A 21009-nucleotide genomic window follows, 5' to 3' on the forward strand; every position below is an offset into this window, starting at 1 on the left:
GAATCATATGTGCTGCACCATCTAGACTTTCACACCTTGATCTAGTTGCGAAAAGCCGAATCCTTCGGCGTACCAAACAAAAGAAAAAAGAGCAACATGGAAACAGCGCTCGCATTGCGCGGGTGGGAATCATTAATAATTTCCGGGCTATGGAATAAAACGTTAGAAATGATATTACCAGCTTGGCACGAAGAAATGAGCGTGCCCAGAAGTGTTGCGTGACTCACGTGAGATGAGCGTAGGAAGATGCAGCACAGTCACGGGAGCACCGCGCAGTCCTCTTTCTTGCGTAGGAAACATCTGTGGCGCCAGGACATCATTTCACACCTCAGAGAGTGAACGCACGTGTTACGGCGACGGAGTCCACTGCAGATGTCGAGCCAGAAATGGATGACGCCGAAAAGAAAGGACCAAGTCCCTACACAAGGCATGCCAGCCTTATGAGGTTCGTTGCCGCCGCCGCCACCTGTGGAGAAACACGGCCATCGCCTTCGGTCCGTCCTGCCCGACCCCCGAGCGCTGCTAAACTGACTGCGAAGTGCCGCCTCGCTATATCCCTCCTCTGCTGAGATGTGGAGAGAGAACAGGGTTGAGGGACTCAGACGCAGCTTGCCACTTAGAATGGTCACGATGGCCTCCACGGATGGGGGAATGATGGCCAAGTCCCCCTACCGCCTCACCACCAGCTTTGCTCACTGTGTGACTGCTCTCCTCACTCCTTCAGTTTTTTTTTCTCCCTCCATACCCTATGCCAACACAAGGGGCAGTGGACTGCGCCGTTCTTTGTCATGTTTCTTTGGAACCTCCAACACCACGAAATTGTTGAGGGTGCCGAAAGTGAAAGGCCCGATCCAGCCAGCAGGCTCTTTTATTTTTTTCCATCGTTTTTTTTTTTTCGCATGCAGTGTGGTTTTAGCTGTTCTGGAGTTCCGCCGCAAAAAAAAAAAAATGTTCAGGACCCACTGTAGCATCTACAGTGGAGAAATGCGTTTCTCCGCTCCCCTTTCACACGGTATAAAACTGCGCCCCTTGTCGAACCAAACCCGCGTTCCGCTCAACGCATCAAAGTTCACAGGTGTTCTATAATTGGTTTACAGGAAAGGAAAGGCGCGGAATCCCGCGGAATCCTGCTGACATATCTCGCGGACAAGTCTTACAAACCATGAGTGTGATACGGCTACCTCGATCCGGTACCGCGAAGGCGGCAGGCACCGCCCAACTTATCTGCTACTCATTGCATCGCGTACGCCTTTTAGCGTGCCGTTCTGCTTCGAGTGTTGTTTTTGACACAGCCACAGGTTATTATAACGTCGACGCATGCGCGTGAAGCACACAGTGTAGGTTAAACTGAAAATCCAGTTGGCGAGTTTAAATTTTCTGCCTTTCGCAGCACTCGAATTGTGCAGCCGAAGACGACATGAACCCGCATACACATTTTTGCTTAAAATCTCAATATCACGAAGGAGTGCAACTGCAAATGTCTGTAGCGTTAAAAGCAACCTGAAAAGAACGGGCATGCAAAATAGACATCGAAAATCTTCGGACCTAAGCTCTGACCGGCATTTTCGCCCAGATTCCAGGTAGCTGAGAAGGGGGAGGGGGGGGGGGGCGGCAAAAGAATAAAGGCAAGCAACAGTGGCGTAGTTGTTCATTATGCGCGTGCAACATTTTCGGTACAGTGACTCACGTTGCATACCCCGTTCGTACGCAGTGCGTAAGCTTGAAATGCCGCAGGTGTAAACAAACAAGCACACTTCAGCCGGTTGACTGATTTACCCCTTTCGTACAAGTAGCGAAAGCACGTGCAACATTTAAACGTGTTTTCAACGGTCACACATCCGCTTTGAAGACACAGTCCACGGACAAACAAGAAACACGTCGTGTCGCACTAATTAAAATGAAACAATTCGCCCCAGCCACACCATTAGTTAAGGCGTTTTTTTTTGTAGATATGTACCCATAATGAAATGTATATAATTTTATATGGACATCACTTGAGTCAAAGATTATTGGATAACTTGGGTGTATAACATATAGCTCCAAATTATTCATATTCTCATTACTAACTTCATTACCTTCGATTCAATGAAATCACTTGCCGCCCTCTGAATGCTTTCCTTATACTCTTACGTAATATACTTCTGAAAAAAAAAAAGCATTACTCCAAAAAACTTTCAAATTACTGCAAATTGAGTTTCCCCTTCAGGTGGCCAGGTGAGGACACACTTGATGATATCTATGTTGTTAATAAATTTAAGATTCAGACTCGCAACAATCACGTTACTTGATGGCACGACAGAAAAGTTAACTATTTATTTACATATAAATAAAACAAGAAGACACAAGCAAGGAGAAAACTATTTACATTACTGACCCGTTGGTCGGACGAATCAGGTAACTTTTCTCACCAATCAAAAAATGGGGAAAGGATATTACCTAAACAGCACTTGGGAAAAGAGGTCCCAACAAAACATAGGAACAGCACTGACATCCCTGCATTCCGAACTTCTGCCTTCCCTTGTTTTCCTTCGCACACGTGCATGCGGGACCAACTTATCCCGCGTGAACAACACCTGTGGCTCAATGACCCATTGCGCCTCATCGCGCGCTGGTCAGCCACCGCACACCTGCTACCCCACAAAGACAGTATACGCACATGAGCAGAGGGAAAGACGCGCACGTAGCAATACCAGAATGTATACAAAAGAAAACTTCCACGGGTCCCCGATATGAAATTCAACACTGAACACTGCACAGAGAGAAGGAGCGCTATGCGCTGGCTACAATAGAGCTGCCACCGCGCCTCCGTCGTGCGTCGAGGTTCCACCAATTTGGTAACCCTTCGACCGGGAACAGGTGCACATTTCAAAGTATCTACCTCGGTTCGTACGCTCTGTGCGAGCGTACGAAAGTTCACCGAACTTCACACTGCAGCAAAAATCTTCGTTCTAGAAGTGCTCACTGACTGCATAGTGCAGTGCCATTCAGTCACTTTTCTCAGCTTCAAAATCCAACGTGACTTCAGATATTCATCCTTGGGGAAGTTGTGGAGGCTTTCTTGACCTTAAAATGCACGATTTGTGTGCTTTGGAACACTACATTATGATTCCTTTTCAATTTCGCGGCAGAATGTACATCCCGCAAAGGGTTGTTGCCTGCACTGTGAACGCCGATCACCTGTGGGCCACTTCCCAGAAAGGCCCCCTGATTGCACCAGCTTCGCTGAAAAGAGCATTTTCAATTTACTCCCAGTAGATATGTCTCTGGGGGAATGCCCTCGCTTGTGCAGTAGCTGAGCGCGTCACCTCGCGAGACTGTGTTCTCCAGGAGGCACTGGTACTCCATTCTGATCACCTGTTTCAAGCGGAGATATGTGTTTATACATGTCTGGTGATTCAAACGCCAAAAGAAAAATATTTTGACGGTTATATTTACATGCCCATTGGGGCCATCTGCAAAAATCCGAAAGTGGTAGCCAATTACTTTGTAGAACGAGAAACCTTTTATTCTGATGGCATAGCCAATTCTGGGGCAGATATCTGGAGCAGCGCTCCTAACTTCTATGCACAATTCCATGCGCCTTTTCCCCCCCACGTTTTTTGCCTGTGTTGCAGCCTCAATTGAATGACCTCTGCGAAACCACTTGTTAGAAATCAGAACGCAAATACTGCTGGTTGTGCCACGAATGTCCCATATGGAAGAGATCCGTCCCCAACGCTCCACTTTGTTAGCTTGGCTTCGCAATGCCCCCGTAGCGAATTCCTGGTGCCACAATCCTCGAAGAAAGCCCCGTGTCAGAATCTCCGTGCAAGAAGCACCTGCTATTCTCATTCTACAAATCTTCAGCGGATAGTCCTGCAAACCAAGGAAACACACACGCACTAGAAATAGTGTGTGTGTGTGTGTGTGTGTGTGTGTGTGTGTGTGTGTGTGTGTGTGTGTGTGTGTGTGTGTGTGTGTGTGTGTGTGTGTGTGTGTGTGTGTGTGTGTGTGTGTGTGTGTGTGTGTGTGTGTGTGTGTGTGTGTGTGTGTGTGTGTGTGTGTGTGTGTGTGTGTGTGTGTGTGTGTGTGTGTGTGCGTGCGTGCGTGCGTGCGTTCGCGCGTGTGTTGTGTGTGTTTTCGCTAACTTGCCACACGGCATATTAAAGAAAGTCATGCAAACCGTTTTCTGCCATAAATTGGAGAAGACTTTTGCTTTTAGAGTACCCTGCGCTGTTTTACAATTTACCAAATATTTTTTTCCAGCTTCCAAGACGTCGAAAGAAACGGTCGTCGGTTTAAATTTCTGTACAATTTTCTTCCTTAACGTGTAGCCATTAAACGAGTTAAGTTTTACCGGAGTTTTCTTAAGTGACCAAATATCCCAACGCATACCCGATGACAACGACTACGACAGTCTGTTTGCAGCATTGTATTGCGCTTCTTGGTCTTCGTTTGAAGTGCTTCGCGCCTTATGTGGGCTTATCTCGGGATAAAGCGCTTACTGCTTTATCGCGAGATGAGCCCACATAAAACAAGGAAGCGATGCTATGTGGCACATTGCGGCAGCGTGGACTCGACCGCCGGTGTCTTATTACACCGCTTCCCGGCTGATTTTCAGCTGTGAGCAGGTCTGGAGATTGCACACAGACTCAATGTATGCTCTAATGCTCCTGCGTTAAGCACGTTTGTTGATGCTAAAGCTGTCTGGATTGGTACACCCTTGAAATTGCCTTGAAGACTGCTGTATTCTTTCTGCCGAAGAATTTAAATGTGAACAGTAATCCCAATGTTCTATGCTCCACGTGTGTCTTGATGCACCTACTTTCATGACATTTTTATTTTAACTCCAGCTGTCATAGCTATGTTTTCTGTACATGCATGTATCTTATCTGGTGAAGTTTTGTGGCAGGCACGTCAAGCCTTTTCATGCCTCGGCTATGATTACTGAGATGATTAGCCAGCATAAACAGCGCTACGTTTTGTGTGCTCTGCGACATGCATTTTCTATTATTGTGCTTTTTGCTGTATTTTCTAGTTAGATGCAATAAACCATTAAAACGAAAACCCTAATTAATCGCTTGGTACACTCTGTTACGAACTGGGCACGACTGCCCGGTCGCACCAGTGCTTAGGGATAAAGTACATGGCCAAAGTGTCTGCATGACGTGCAGTAGTATTTGCATTATGAATTTGCATGCTTGGTATATGTTTGGAAGTGTTGCTGCCTTTCTATGCCGCCACCTTTGCTAACCCCTTTCATTGCGCTGGAGCAACTGCTAGGGGCGTAAATAGCAGAAACTCGAGTTCTTTTAAATGGCAAAGATTGGCGCGCTGAAAGGCAACAATCTCCAAAAGATGCAGGTATCAGTGCAACGCGGCGGTTTTTTAAAGAAATACTTGATTATAATTCACGCCAAAGTCAGCGTATGCGTGACGTCATTCGACGTCATGGCCCCTCAATTTTCATTGGTCGCTGGAGCCCATGAGCCGCCATGTTTTGTACATATGGGCTTCTATGGAGCCTTCGCTATCATAGTACATATACCTTGTGGAACCGGCAGCACAGTTCCTCCTCTCTGGTATGTGGGGACGCGGTGATAGCAGCGGGTGCGGCAGTGAATTTTATGGAGAAAGCGCACGCGTTGCCCAGTCTTTTGCGCACAAAAAGTGTCTTGAATAGCCGAAAAGTGTCTAAGCTGGTTAGCTGACGAGAGCGGTGCGCTATCTTTTTAGCATTTTTACATTTTCTAGGCTTTTTACATGTCCCATCCCTGTTTTTTCTTCTTTCGCCCCAATCTTTCCTTCCTTTCTCTAATCGTTTCGTTTCCGCCAGCCGCTGTTTAGTTGTTAAGAGGTGTTGCGGTTAGCAAAACCTTTTTCTTTACTATGTAGTTCGCATTAACCAGAAAATAACAACCAAAAGGAGATGATTAACAGAAGATAAAAGATTAACAGCGCTGGTATACGCGTGTGTCGCTCTACGCTGTTCCATTTGGAACTATTTCAATTCGGACAAGCAGCCTGTGAATTTCAAGCCCCAACCGAAAATGTTTCGCCTTGGCAGCCTTTAGGGCGAGTTCCGAACACTATGTTTGTAGAGAAGGTATAAGAAAAGCTGAATATTAGGGCAACAACGGCAGCATTCGGCCAACAAGAGGGTAATATTCCTAGCGGCAAATATTTACCAGATGCCGCCAGGGAAAGAAAAACTATTCCGAATCAGTCACCCGAGGTTAATGAAAGTATGAAAGAACATGTCCCACTTGAAGACAACGATACTTAATAAATTGATTGTCAACTTGTTTAGTGAAGTGAAGAAGTGGAAGCTGTGACAGATTTTCTCTTCTTGGGCGCCAAGATTACCTCGGAAGGAGACTGCAGCCATGAAATTAGGAGACGCCTGCTTCTGGGAAAGAGAGCAATGGTTAGCCTTGACCGCCTAGTAAAGAGCAGAGACATTAGTCTGCCAACCAAGATCCGTATGACCCGTGCTATGGTCTTTCCAGTTGTGATGTATGGATGCGAGAGTTGGACTGTGAAAAAGGCTGACCGCCGAAGAATTGACGCGTTTGAATTGTGGTGCTGGCGAAGACTCTTAAGAGTTCCTTGGACTGCCAGAAGATCAAATCAGTCGATATTGTCGACCATAAACCCTGACTGCTCATTGGAGGGTCAAATTCTAAAGTTAAAGCTCAGCTACTTTGGTCATCTGATGAGAAGAGGGGAGTCGCTGGAGAAAGATTTGATGTTGGGAAAGGTTGAGGGTCGCCGGAGAATGGGGTAGGCAGCGAACGCGATGGTTAGATGGCATTCTCGAGGCATTGCAGATGAAGCTATGTGATGCTAAGAAGATAGTGAGAGACCGGAAAGCGTGGCGTGACATGGTCCATAGGGTCACGAAGAGTCGGACACGACTGAACGCCTGAACTGAACGGACTTAGTGAAGCAACGTTATAATATTTTTTTTGAAAGCACGATTCTCGTAAGCTTTTACTGCAGGTAATGAATGTGGGTATGGTCAGAGGAATAGCAGTGATTTCTTGAAATGAGTAAGTCTTGCGACGTCAAATAGACTATATAATTATTGATAAAAGCAACTATCGATGAGGCGATTGGGGGACATAATTTAAGGTCATTATTTCGTTCATTTTCTCTTTCATACCGACATCAGCATGACGGCACCGTAAAAAAAAACGCAGCTAGTACCTCATAAAAGAAATTGAATGATAGCAGCTCCCACCCTCGACAAGTCATCGCCACTTCCCTCACATACCGGCAAACCGGTGGTTGAGTCATGTAGGCAATACTGATATCCGATTGCCTGGTAGTGGACGCTTGAACACCCCCGCTTTTGTCACCCAACAAAAGTAGCCTATAGAGTAAATAGATCTGAAATGGATCATGATGCCTTAAGAATAGAACCCCAGTGGAGATGTGGGAACTCCCGCAGTATCCGCTCAAGCAGTAACGAGCATGTGAATGATCGGCTGACCCAACAAATGTAGCCCGATTAACATTGCTCCTATACATGACATGAAAAGGGTACATTCGCTTGCTCTCATTGCTCAAATTGTTAGGGTAGCCAGTCTCTAGATATCAGTTAAGGATTAAAAAGTAGATCGAAAGCTGCCCTGCCTTGCTTGCTTCACCGCCTTCGCGGCCGGTGGTGCTCCACTACCTCTCTGGGCCATTTAAAAGTTACACACTTATTGTAATCAAGCTTGTAGCCTTCAGCCGACCCGTTTAGTAGCATAAATATTTGTCATTTCTGACCGAATGGCTTGGGGGCTGCTCAAAAGCTTTTTTCTTTCATCTAGGTACCTCCAAAGAGCCAGAAAATGCAAGCGAAGCTCCGAAATGCTGATCTGCGCTACTTGTCGCCTGTTCCGCGGATGGGACCGCACCTACCAGCATGGTGTACGGCCGGTCTCGAGGGAAAGCGCGCGCCCTGCTCTCCCTCGAGACCGGCCGTGCATGGTGGCGGTTGCTCTCAACATGGCCGCTTGATGGCGCCAGGTGCACCGTCCAAACATTTTTTTCTTAAGGGGGGGGGGGGGGGGGGGGCTGGAAAGCACTGAACACACTTTTTCCAAAAGTTCAATGCCTGTTGAAACCACTTCTTTTGGCAACAGATCCGGTTTCAAACACTCCATAGAGAAGAATTTCCACAGCTCTCTCACCTGATGCAGAGGCTACAATTCATGATCATGAGGGAGGGCAGCTGGGAGTGTCAATGGAGTGATAGAAATGAATGAATACCTGGAAGCACCACACGATCGAGGACGTGGTGCGAAAAGCCCGAGACACACTGGTTCTTAGCACAAGAAGACCCGTATACTCAAAATGGAAACACAAACAGTCCTATTATTGAAAGGACTGCGGGGTGGAAGTTTTTTTAGGTGACAAGACATGACACGCAAGCTGCGTGCTAGCACTGCTTATGCGTGGACGCGTTTTGAGCATAGGTGCACTGTCGTTTATGAGGGAGCTATTCCCGCGCACGAAGGTCCTGAACATGGTCATCACATCTTGCACCCCTGCATTGTGCGCGAACAGTGGATGCTGGCCTGCAGTGCTAAGCTGCTAACCTTCACGAGAAATCGCTGGGGGGCTTCGTGCTGTTTTCTGCTTTTCTCAATATTATTCTGGCCCTATACTTTCTCCCTCTCGCATTCATATTTCGCCAGAGGCTTCAGGCTCGGATAGCAAGTAGCAGGGCTAGCAAAAATAGAACAGAATAGATCTTCCGGTAAATTTACAACTCGGGTGTGCTTTTTGGCTGGTGACAAAGTTTCAAATTTATTAAAATGAAGGCATGCTTTGGCAGATTGCAGGTTGCTTGGACGACATGATCCCAGTGCACCTACCTCTTTCAAACGAGCTCATCTCAGATGCGTACTGTACAATAGAAAAACACTGCCTTGCAGTCTGGCTGAGAAAGCGAGGTTTTTCATCCATGCGCGCGGTTGGTAGCCAGTGGTATTTCTCGCAAAATGTAGACATGATGTGTTTGACAACGAGTGCTACGGATGTCGCCACGTTATACTGCATGGTGTGCTGGCAAAACGCATAGGATCCATCGTTTAGATGTGTGCGTCATGATACCCTCAAATATTGGTCGAAAAAGGAATAGGACAGTGGACCACAAGAAATAGTTTCGGCCTGCGCTATCGAGTGCTTGTCTCATTCACATCTTCGTTGGTGCGTGCTCTGTTCCCTGGAGCTTACAGTGGCACTCTTGCGCCTGTAGATGTCCTCTCGCAAAGCACCGTTTTGACTGTATACCTTCGCAGCCGCTACAAGAAACACAACTGCAAAAGGATGACGTCGCATAATATGTACAGATGAAAAAACAAACAAAAAACCACGGGGTTCAATGCTGCTGAACCGAATGTCGAGCGTTAGCTGAAATGACAGGAGACACTCTACTGGCTTCGCCGTTTGATACGTTTATTTGGGCTTATTTCCCCATTTATTTTATACGTGCATGATGTCTCGCCCTCTTCCTAGCTAATTCCGTTTCGTAAAGGGCTCTGTCCCGTGGATCGTCGGAACCGTCGATGCACTCGGTCCGGAAACTGGTTCGGCGTCCATTTTTTTCACTAATGCCACGTGCCTATAACACCGCATGGCCTCCGCGCATGGCCGCAACGACGACGAAGCGGCTGCTGACGCCTAAGGAGCGCTTGGGCACGACTACGAAGATGACGATGTTTGCTGCACAGCGCGATAGTGTGTTGATATTTGACACGAGCTCTACCTGTGATAGCATAGCCACCGCAAATGAAAAAAAAAAAAGGCCGTAAATTGTAAAACAGCACAGCTTCTCCAGTTTCTGGCAGGAAACGGTTTGCATAACTTTCTTTAGTATGCCTGTGGCAACTTACGGAATTAAAAAAAAGGAAGCCCCCCCCCCCCCCCCCCCTTCTGTTTCGCTGGTGATGACTGCCGAATGAGTACTGAAATGCCAATAATAAAACGTGTAATTGAACAGTATGTTGTGACAGTAGGTATAAGACAGGACACGCCTGGACGCCTCAGCGCACACGGAGTGACGCCGTTGAGGGTAAGTGCGTGTCTCTAGGAATACGTCTCCGATACGCTAAGATTGTCCATAACCGTAAAACTACGCAAAAATAGTTTGAATGTACATAAGTCCTCATTGGTCGCTGCACTCTGGGAGAGGAGCAAAAATCAGAATAGGCATTCGTGTGGATGAAAAAAAGTCTGTCATTCTATGCTCTCCCTCTCACATACACTTTTCTGGTCCGCGCGTGTTTCCTTGGTTTGCAGGACTATCGGCTGAAGATTTATAGAATGAGAATAGCAGGTGCTTCTTGAACGGAGATTCTGATACATGACTTTCGACATTGGAGGATTGTGGCACCGGAAAATCGTTACGGGGGCATTGCGAAGCGGAGCTAACAACGTGGGGGTGTTGGGGACGGGTGTCTTCGATTCGAGGTACAACCAGCAGTATTTGTCTTCGAATTTATATAGGGTGGTTTCGCAGAGGTCTTTTTATTGAGACTGCAACACACGGCGAAAACGCGGGAAGAAATGGCGCACGGAATTGTGCATAGAAGTTTTGAGCGCTGCTCCTGATATCTGCCCCAGGATTGGCGATGCCATCGGGAAAAAAGGGTTCTCGCTCTGCAATGTAACTGACTATCACTTTCTAATTTTAGCAGACGACCCAGTGAGCATGTAAATATAACCGCCAAAATATTTTTCTTTTGGTGTTTCAATCACCAGTCATGTATAAAAGACATATCTCCGCTTGAAACAGGTGAGCAGAATGGAGTACCAGCGCCTCCTGGGAGTACACAGCCGCGCGAGGGGACGCGCTCAGCTACCGCACAAGCGAGGACCGCATCTACTGGGAGCAAATCGAAAACGCTATAAGCTTTTGTATCCGGGAGAGTATAGGGTGCAAACAGCAGCGGTCAATATTGCTATGCATACTGAATACTGTCGTTAGGTGCTGTTGCATTTGGTGGTCGCGTGCTCAACCCACCGCTGACGCCAGTTGTTAGGTTTGGGTCGCGAGCGCCGGGGTAGCGTACCGCTGCCAGCTATTACGTGCGGCGCGCGGCCCCTCGGTAGCGTTGGCCTGGCGGCTCCGTGGACGGCGGACGGCATCAAATGTGCCAGCAAAGACGAGGCGTCTTTTAACGAAACAACCTTTACTGTAACATCAGGAAGAAACGGGCAGTGAAGCTGACCCGGAGAGATTACAGACACTCTCACACAGCTGGTGTCTAGCGTCGTGCCAACGGCGCGTCAAAGTAGTCTCTCTCTCAGCGGGGTCGGCCGCTGCTTTTTATAGTTTTTCCAGTTCACAGGGAAAGGGTAAACCCTCACAGGAAAGGGAGAGCCAAACATGTTGGTTCACGACGAATGACTCAATCGCAGGTGTTCCGACCTCATCTCCTCCACCTCCTGCAGACAGGAGAGGGCGACGCACTTTCCCTCGATCTCCAGGCTTGGCCAGCTTGTGCACACACACGCACGCACACACATTTGGCGCGTGGCAGGAACACGCTGAGACTTGTCGGCGGGAGGAAGCGTTGCGCGGCCGATGAACGGCGTCGAAATGGCCGATCCGCTCGCGGTTCTGCCTGTTGCTATGCGGTGGCCGCGTCAGCTGTCCCACTTCTCGGTGGAGAAACGTAACAGACTGCCCCGCCGGGGAAGGGAGATCCCGAAGGGCAGGGGACTGCATCCGCTGTCCGGAGGGATCGGGATGTTGCTGCTAGTCGGGGTCGTCCGACTCAGCTTCTCTTGAGCCAGTCGCCTGAAGAATTCCTTGGCAAGTCCGGTTTTCCAAGGCACTCTGCAACTTGTCTTCAGGAGAGATTTCTGACAACCTACAGCATCACAACCACGCTAAAAACTCAACCGTTCAGCCAGCAAGCACGGCACAAACTTCACTAAGTTTTGCCAGACTATTTCCCTCTTATGCCCCCATCAATATTAAAGGGCAGCTCAGCAGCACTTGGAACGCGTCCACAAATTTGAAAATCGCATTTTCAAAACAGCACTTCAAACAAAGATACTACAATACAAATGTTCAAAATCCTATGTCAGGAAGAAAAACACCAAGAAGTGAAAACTGAGGCTTCTTCTCACGTCATGGGCTTCGACTTAAGCCATCGGCATTACCGTTGAGATCACCCTTTTCACTAAAGCTTCGGCTGTCCGTTTCACGGAACAACCGTACCTTCCTGTTTCTGTGCAAAGAAGCGCATGAGCATGAGTCGCTCACCTTTCTAAACAACCTATCCCTCTCCTTACGGGTTGCGCACCAGTCACGCATTTTCTGGGCACGGGCGCATTTGTGACTTTGGGATAGTCGCTTTCTCTTTCGCGATAGCTTCAATTTGCTCCATTGTTTCTCGCGCCTGCCTTTCCGCTTTTTTCTGCGGCAGCACTGAAACACATGCTTTGTGCTTTCTTTTCGCAATCTTTGGAGTTTGCTCTCCTTACGATGGCAGCATTCTTTCTCGCGCCTGCCCTTTCGCGTTTTTCGTCGGCAGCGCTGGAATACTAGCCTTCTGCTTCCTTTTCGCAACCGTATGAGTTCGCTCTCCTTACGATGGCAGCATTCTTTATCGCGCCTGCCCTTTCGCGTTTTTCGTCGGCAGCACAGGAATACTAGCCTTCCGCTTTCTTTCTGCAATCGTTTGCTCTCCTTACGATAGCAGCATTCTTTCTCGCGCCTGCCTTTCCGCGTTTTTCGGTGGCAGCACTGGAATACTAGCCTTCTGCTTTCTTTCTGCAATCGTTTGAGTTTGCTCTCCTTACGATGGCAGCATTCTTTCTCGCGCCTGCCTTTCCGCGTTTTTCGGTGGCAGGACTTGAATACTCTAGTTCTACTTTCTTTCGGCGCGAGCTCTGGCAAGCTAGCGGTAACCGGAGCTAGTAGGACACCGGTGTCATCGAATTGGTCAAAGCAGTCAAAGTGCGGTGCCGCGTCTGCATCGAGGCCAGCAGCGCATGACTCACCTTCAGACAAGTCCGAACAACAACTGCTCACGCCAGTCGCGTCAATCCCCCTTCTAGGCATTTGCTCTGGCGGCTCGCCACTCAGTGCGTCGCCTCGCTCAGAGCTAACCGGGGCACGATCAAGCTCCTTCGACAGCTGGGGCGCTTCGGATTGCGTGAGGGTCATATGTGCTACGTCCGCGTTCGCACTGGGGTTACTTTCGCGAATACAACCTAGCTTGGTATCAGGGCACGAACGATTCTGACTCTGCTCTAGACGTTCGCTGTCGCCTTCGCAAGTCTCGCTCTCTACAGCAGACGCACACTCCTCGTCGGTCTGCCCTGGCTGATCACAACTCGCGGGCTGCGCAGTTTCCCTGATTGGCAATTCGCTTTTCTGCGCGCCCTGCTCTACAACACAGTCGATTTCGGAGACTGAAAGTTTCTCCTTTTCTAGCTCATTTCCATCTCCGTCGCGCTCTACATAAGCTTCTGCTTTCGACTCGAGAGACGGTTCAGTTATCACCAGTTCCCCACACTCATATGATGGAACTGTATCTCCTACAGCTATTTGGGTCGGCGTGCAGTTCACCTCGCTTAACGGCGTCACTTCGGACTTCTCGCCGATTAAGCCTGTGCTAACCGTCTCAGCTAGTGGCTCGACCAAGGTAACACGATGCTCTTCTGTTACAGCCTCGGTCGGCTCGCTACTGCGGTCACATTGCTCGGCCGCTTCCCCAAGCTGTTTCTCACAGTCCGATGCAAGTTCGATTTGCTCCGGAACTTCCGCACTGTCTAGCCATTCGCTTACAGCGGCTTTCAACTGATAGGCCAAATCAAAGTATGCCTCGTTACAATGTTTCTCGCTCTCATATCTCTTCCGAAGATCCTGAGGCGTTATCTGATATCGTATCAGCAATGACTCTTTTAGTTCATCGTAATTTTTCAAGCGGTCGCCAACCAATCGCTTGATTTCTTCCGACGCTTCAGCGGAGAGAAGAGCTACCAACACCTGCGCCCAACTATCTCGCTCGAAACGTTTACTTCTGCAGACATTCTCGAAGTCTGCCAAATACTCGGCCACATCCTCGGCAATGAGGAACGGTGGCGGACCATCTCGCGGTATTGAACCGTTACACTGAATGGCATTGCAAGCTTTAATCCTTTCCACGCTCATTCTATGTGCTGATATCTCCAGCTGCATCAGTTTCCTTACGCGAGCGTCCTCTTTCTCGAAACGTTCCCTACGTTCACGCATCTCTTTCTCGTGACGTTCCCTGCGTTCACACATCTCTTTCTCGTGACGTTCTCTACGTTCACGTTCCACTTTCTCGTGACGTTCTTCTTGACGTTCGTCAATGATCTCAAGGCATTCCAAAAGCTCGTCATCTTCAGCTTCCAACGCAAGAATAGCCTTTAACACTTCTGGTTTTCTGAGTCTGTCTGACAAATTCAGACCCAACTCCTCCGCAAGCTCCAGCAATTTCGGTTTGCGCAACGACTTCAAATCCAAACCCATGGCTGTTCCGAGTGCTGCCTTCTCTACTGCCCACTATTGCCTTGCTGCAATTAACCCAGCAACAACGACAACACAATTACCAGCTCTGTTCTCTACTTAACAAAAGCCTGGCAAAACTCAGTAGAAGAAAGTCCCGCACTCACCAAACCTCGCAGCCAAGAATCCAACGCAGTCGTTCCGCTACAGGCAACCAGTCATCACACAGGGCTCGTTGCACTGCTCCCGCCTTTTCCGCTGAGCTGCTTTGATTCACGAGTCACGCCTCGGACATCTCCACTCTTCCCACCAGATGTTGCACTTCGGTCAGGCCTGGCTCGTTTCACCGACCACGGTCACTGCTTGGTCGTCCTCGTACCTCCGCTGTTCACGTTGGACGATGGTATCGCCTGGCTCCTCCGACCACGGTTACGGCTTGGTCGTCGTCATCCCACGTACCACGGTTACGGCTTGGTCATCCCACCGCTGTTCACCAGTTGTTGGACGACGGTATCGCCTGGCTCGTCCCTCCAACCACGGTTACGGCTTGGTCGTCGTCATCCCACCGCTGTTCACCAATTGTTACGTTTGGGGATCGCGTGCTCAACCCACCGCTGACGCCAGTTGTTAGGTTTGGGTCGCGAGCGCCGGGGTAGCGTACCGCTGCCAGCTATTACGTGCGGCGCGCGGCCCCTCGGTAGCGTTGGCCTGGCGGCTCCGTGGACGGCGGACGGCATCAAATGTGCCAGCAAAGACGAGGCGTCTTTTAACGAAACAACCTTTACTGTAACATCAGGAAGAAACGGGCAGTGAAGCTGACCCGGAGAGATTACAGACACTCTCACACAGCTGGTGTCTAGCGTCGTGCCAACGGCGCGTCAAAGTAGTCTCTCTCTCAGCGGGGTCGGCCGCTGCTTTTTATAGTTTTTCCAGTTCACAGGGAAAGGGTAAACCCTCACAGGAAAGGGAGAGCCAAACATGTTGGTTCACGACGAATGACTCAATCGCAGGTGTTCCGACCTCATCTCCTCCACCTCCTGCAGACAGGAGAGGGCGACGCACTTTCCCTCGATCTCCAGGCTTGGCCAGCTTGTGCACACACACGCACGCACACACATTTGGCGCGTGGCAGGAACACGCTGAGACTTGTCGGCGGGAGGAAGCGTTGCGCGGCCGATGAACGGCGTCGAAATGGCCGATCCGCTCGCGGTTCTGCCTGTTGCTATGCGGTGGCCGCGTCAGCTGTCCCACTTCTCGGTGGAGAAACGTAACAGTGCTCGTTCTGGATAAGGTGGTAATTCTGCTTCCACTGTAGATGTGTACTCAAAAGCGTTTGGAGAGGATATAGCATGATACAGCAAAAGTGTATTCATAAAAATACTCAGTGTGCATTCACATAACGAATAAAAATGAAAGGTTTGAGCAACAGGCAGAAGTGGACAATGAACTTTCACCATATACGTCTGGCGAGCGTTATCTGGTAATGGAACGCCTATGAGTACGCGTTGAAAATTCCGGCCCGACACATGATAGAGAGAAATATCGAAGAAGCGAAGCACAAACGTGCGTGTTTTGCGGTGCGCACATTCTTGTAAATTTTTTCACTGCCTGCCTACCAAGTAAGTTGCAGAACGGTTTGTTGTAGCCTTCTTTTTCAAAAAACATTCACTGCAGAAGCTGTGGTAAAGCGTAGCATCAATTTCTTCATTCGCTATTTTTTTCGTGTACCGTTGTTGCATATGCTTATCAACTTTATAAAATTCGTTCTCAGCAGATAATCAGAAGTGCCGGAATTCGTTTTTCTAATTTTTGTTTTGATCACTTACAACACTTAGCTTTTATGGTCAACTTTGCAGAAGTGGTACCGTTGACCGTTCTACACTGTGTAGAAATAAACACAGTTTCGAATGCAGACAACATAACATGAGCAAAGCGATGCCGCAGAGAACAGTTGGGAGCATTTCTGTGCAAAGACGAAATAGCGGGTTCCTTCAGGCCACATGCAGTGGCAGTGATGGGGCTGTGTGTGTGTGTGTGTGTGTGTGTGTGTGTGTGTGTGTGTGTGTGTGTGTGTGTGTGTGTGTGTGTGTGTGTGTGTGTGTGTGTGTGTGTGTGTGTGTGTGTGTGTGTGTGTGTGTGTGTGTGTGTGTGTGTGTGTGTGTGTGTGTGTGTGTGTGTGTGTGTGTGTGTGTGTGTGTGTGTGTGTGTGTGTGTGTGTGTGTGTGTGTGTGTGTGTGTGTGTGTGTGTGTGTGTGTGTGTGTGTGTGTGTGTGTGTGTGTGTGTGTGTGTGTGTGTGTGTGTGTGTGTGTGTGTGTGTGTGTGTGTGTGTGTGTGTGTGTGTGTGTGTGTGTGTGTGTGTGTGTGTGTGTGTGTGTGTGTGTGTGTGTGTGTGTGTGTGTGTGTGTGTGTGTGTGTGTGTGTGTGTGTGTGGCTGCGCGCGCGTGTGTGTGGTTGATGTAACAATCTGGCAATACAGCTGAAGTGTGCAAGAGGTCACTTCCATTCTTTTTCTGAAAAAGCTGCCTCATATTGACAACTAGCTATGTGATGCGCATGCTCGAGGACTTCTCGGCTCCCATTCTTCCTCACCATCCCAAGCAAAAATGCAGAAGTTCCCTTCAAGAACTTTTTAGGAAGGAGGTTTCCTTGATCATGGTGGTGACAAATTTCTGGAGAATAACTCTCTCTCTCCCCTATCAGGTTCGCCAGCGTTCTTTTGTGCCAGAATCCGCATATGTATCACGCGCCTGTGCCCACTTGAAATGTTGGCTGAAAGGTTTTCATGCCTTTGTAGCTGAAGGTAGGCAAGGGAAGGGAGACATGCCTTTGTCACACTGCCATGGGATGTATTGTTCGGATTAGGGGTGGAGTGGGGTGACTAGGGGACTTGAGGAGGAGAACCAGTCAAAAAAGGACAACACCAGGGCAAATGACCAGGGCAACTCAGGAAGCCCGTTCTCCACACGTAGGGACCCAGGCCAATGACCTTCGCCAAGCCCACTGCCCCTTTGTAAATGATGGACAATACAGCCCAGCAAGCGCGCGCTTTCTTGACTAGTCTATGCACCTCAAGAACAAAGTGATGCGCCGAAGCATAATCTTCCCCAGGCAGGATAAGCAGATTAACAAAATTACCCATCATCATCCTGACTATGAACAGTACACAGTAAAAGTCTCTAGGATATATCCTTCGGGCATAATTATTTGCCAGCTGCATCAACACGAGGATACATGGCACTTGGCACTTGCGAGGAACTCTTTCCCGATGGACTCTTAATAACATAATTGCGGCAGCAACAACAGGCAGAGGAATGCAGGAAATGGACCTGGCCATTATTGTCACAACAGACATCTCCTGCACTGCGCCCAACTTCGGTTCTCAAAGCAGGTTTGGCCGCCATGGTGCAGGGGTTTTCGCTGTGCAGAGAAGCTGACTTCCAGAGTTGTCTGGTGTGCCTTTCATGCCTTTATTTCTTTCGAGCTGCAACCCCTTCTAGATATAATTCATCAAGCAGCCATTTGTAGCCGCTAATTAACTTTTTTATTATTGTATTTGGGTGGTTAGTCCCAGTGTAAAAATTGATGTCTAGAACGATACGAAGCCATATCATTTTTTGAAATGAAGAAAAACTCCTTTTCTAGAGCCCTGCAGTGCGAGGAAATCCGACGTTTTTTTTTTTTTCCACGCAAGTGACGCGCAACCGAAACTGAGGAGCGGCTAAAGTGTGGCGCAAGCGCCGCGTACGCTGGTGACGTGTCGTAATGAATGCAGCGCCCGATTCGAAACGGGTGTCCTAAATTCCCTGTCTAGGCAGCTTCTCCGCTCAGCTTACACCGCGGCCAGCGTTATCATCTGCTTCGTTGCTCGACGTAACAGCAAGGGTAGTCATCGTCAGCTACGCGAACGCCGATTTTGAGAGCCTTGATAAGCGCTGGCCTGGCACACTGCTAGTTGGATTACTTCCGAAAGGAGCTTTTTTATATTTTTAATTTCGTCGCTAGCTTTGTGGAAGGAACGCACCACACTTCTGTAGCAGCGTGCAGATTGCTGTTGAATGTTAAACGTTGCTGGTTATTGGCATTATTTGTATTGGCGTGATTGCTGTAAAGTTGAAAATTTTGTTCGTAACGTATCCTCTGAGGAAGGTATTCAGCGATGAGAAACTGGGTGACCCAGAAGGACAGGTTGTTTTTCTCCCACGCCCAAAGTTTTGGTTGGGAAAGGTTCTGTCCTGGAATTACAAGGCCGAAGGAAAAAAAAAATGTGGTGCGGCTTTTTCATGCTGGAGCCTAAAATCAATATGTTTTTCTACGCGACCAGTAATAGCTCAACTGAAAATTCAGAGACGGCGACGTTTCGAGCTTAGAGTTAGCAGCTCTGTCTTGAAAATTACCGAAGTGGAGCCGGGCTGGCTCCGTATGCGTTGGCTACTTAACACTTGCTCCCGGCCTGAGAGCAACGTTGCGAGGACATCAAAGTCATCAATTCCATCCATTGGTCTTTTTTTCTGAACATATACTGATACAATAGTCTTAAATCGATCTTAAATCGATATCAATTGGGGAGGGGTCGGCACACAGCAGAAAAACACGACAAAAGTAGCAGTACTACCCTATTTGTCCAGGATATCGCGCAATCCGGAAAAAAAAAAAAAAAAAAAAAAGATCAGTGAGCAGATGTCTACGTTATGTTTTCAGCACATGATAAACTAGAGAAACTTTGTAAGACGACCGATCCGTTAGTTCTCGAGGAACAAGGATGCACAAAAAAACCTGTTCTGTGTGCGGAGGGAGTTGTGTATTCCTTACCGTTGTCTTGTGGTAAGATGTACGCAGGGCACACCGGGAGGGGCCTAAATGAGAGATTTTGTGAACACAACAAAAACCTTGAGAACAAGAGAGGTAATATTGCCGATCACTATCTGGATGCCATCCCATTTTCAGACTGCAAGCTCTGAAAAATTAGTGAGGGTGAGGATGAAGGCAGGCAGAGACGGTGAGGTGAGGGAAAGGCTGGAAAATATAGAGTTTGAGGGCGAGGACAAATGCTTTACGAGAGGCGTAGTTTCTGTAGTAACAAAATGTAGCTGGCGAACATGAGACACGAGTAGCCAGCACATTCCCTCCTCTGCTGGTACTGTTGTAGAGAAAAAAAAAAAAAAGGCAGTGGAACGGGGCACAAGCGCTACAGCTAGGCTTCGAAAGAAAAATGATTAAAAAAAAAAACAGCAGAAACAACAAAGGAGCAGGAATGGAAGCTACGAAACCACCTCTGCGCTCGTGATGATGAAAAGCGTCAAAACGACCTTTTTGATGATTGCCGACCCAACAGGTAGCTGCAAAGGGTCACCGAGACCGATGTCGCTGTTTCCAGCCTCACGGAACATGACGGGCACGGTGAAGTACACATAATTGCAGTTTCCGACCGCTAACGTCTCTTTGTGACTCAGGGAAACAATGAGGAGAGCAAGTTTAGCGAAAAAATTGCGCAAATAAATTAAACCAACCCGTCCAAAAGAAAGGGGACGTACCGATGAAGCGTTGAGCAAAAAAGACCGAGGTCGGGTCATTTAGCTGCTACGACCCTGCCAACCACTTTTTTGTTTTGTTCCTTCCTCGGATATGGACTATCTTGCATGAGTAGTGGACGATAATGGAATGGAACTACGGCGGCACAATCAAATTTATTCATACTTTTGTAACATTTTTTTTCCTGTCCTGCCTAAGATGTCGAAAATAAACAAACATCAATGTACTAGGGCTGATACCAGTCAATAAACCACAGTTTAGCATCCGATTATTTTCTCATGTATTTGCATAGCTAACAGAATTTTAGTATTTCTTTTACCACTTTTATCTTTGCTGTGAACTCGTAAAATCTTCATATCATGCAACAAATTTATGCGGCACGTAACATCCTCTTCTTCTCATTCGATAATTTTCATAGCATCAACTTTTATTTTTCCTTCCAGGGATTGCATGATACCGACCCTCTAACGCGCAAGACATCAACGCCTCACTTTCAGTGGAAGTCTGACTTGATAATAAGAATGCAGAGAGACTTCGCGTTGTCTGGATGCATCTCTAGCTGGTTGGTTGAAATTACGACAGCACTGTTCCTTGAATGGCTGATTGCACTTAGTCGCTTCTGTGGAAGAAAAGAAGCCACTCTGTTCATCGGTTTCCCCCTGTTGAGTGTGCTAGCGGTTATTCGCTTCTTGTGCGAGGCAGCCCCATGAGCAGCGAGATGCCTGCTTTTGCCAAACACAAGCATACATCCTGTGTGTTACTAAAAAAAAAACTAAGAGTAACGAAAGCCACTACTCGTACTGGACCGGGAGCACGATTCGTTCGCCGGTGTAGTGGTGGCTGTAGCCGGGGCGCACCTCAGCTGCAAGCGCGAGAGCTTTAGCTGGCGGCGTTTCGTTCGAAGACGGACTCGGCACACAAACAGTATGGCACACTGAATGGGGGGCGATAAATACATCACAGAGCAAGCAAGTGTACACTGGCAATGGAGCTTTTTCAAGTAGCGTTACTGCGC

This window comes from Amblyomma maculatum, chromosome 3 (assembly GCF_055883805.1).
Source record: "Amblyomma maculatum isolate TAMU_Amacu chromosome 3, ASM5588380v1, whole genome shotgun sequence".
In the NCBI taxonomy this organism is placed as follows: Eukaryota; Metazoa; Arthropoda; class Arachnida; order Ixodida; family Ixodidae; genus Amblyomma; species Amblyomma maculatum.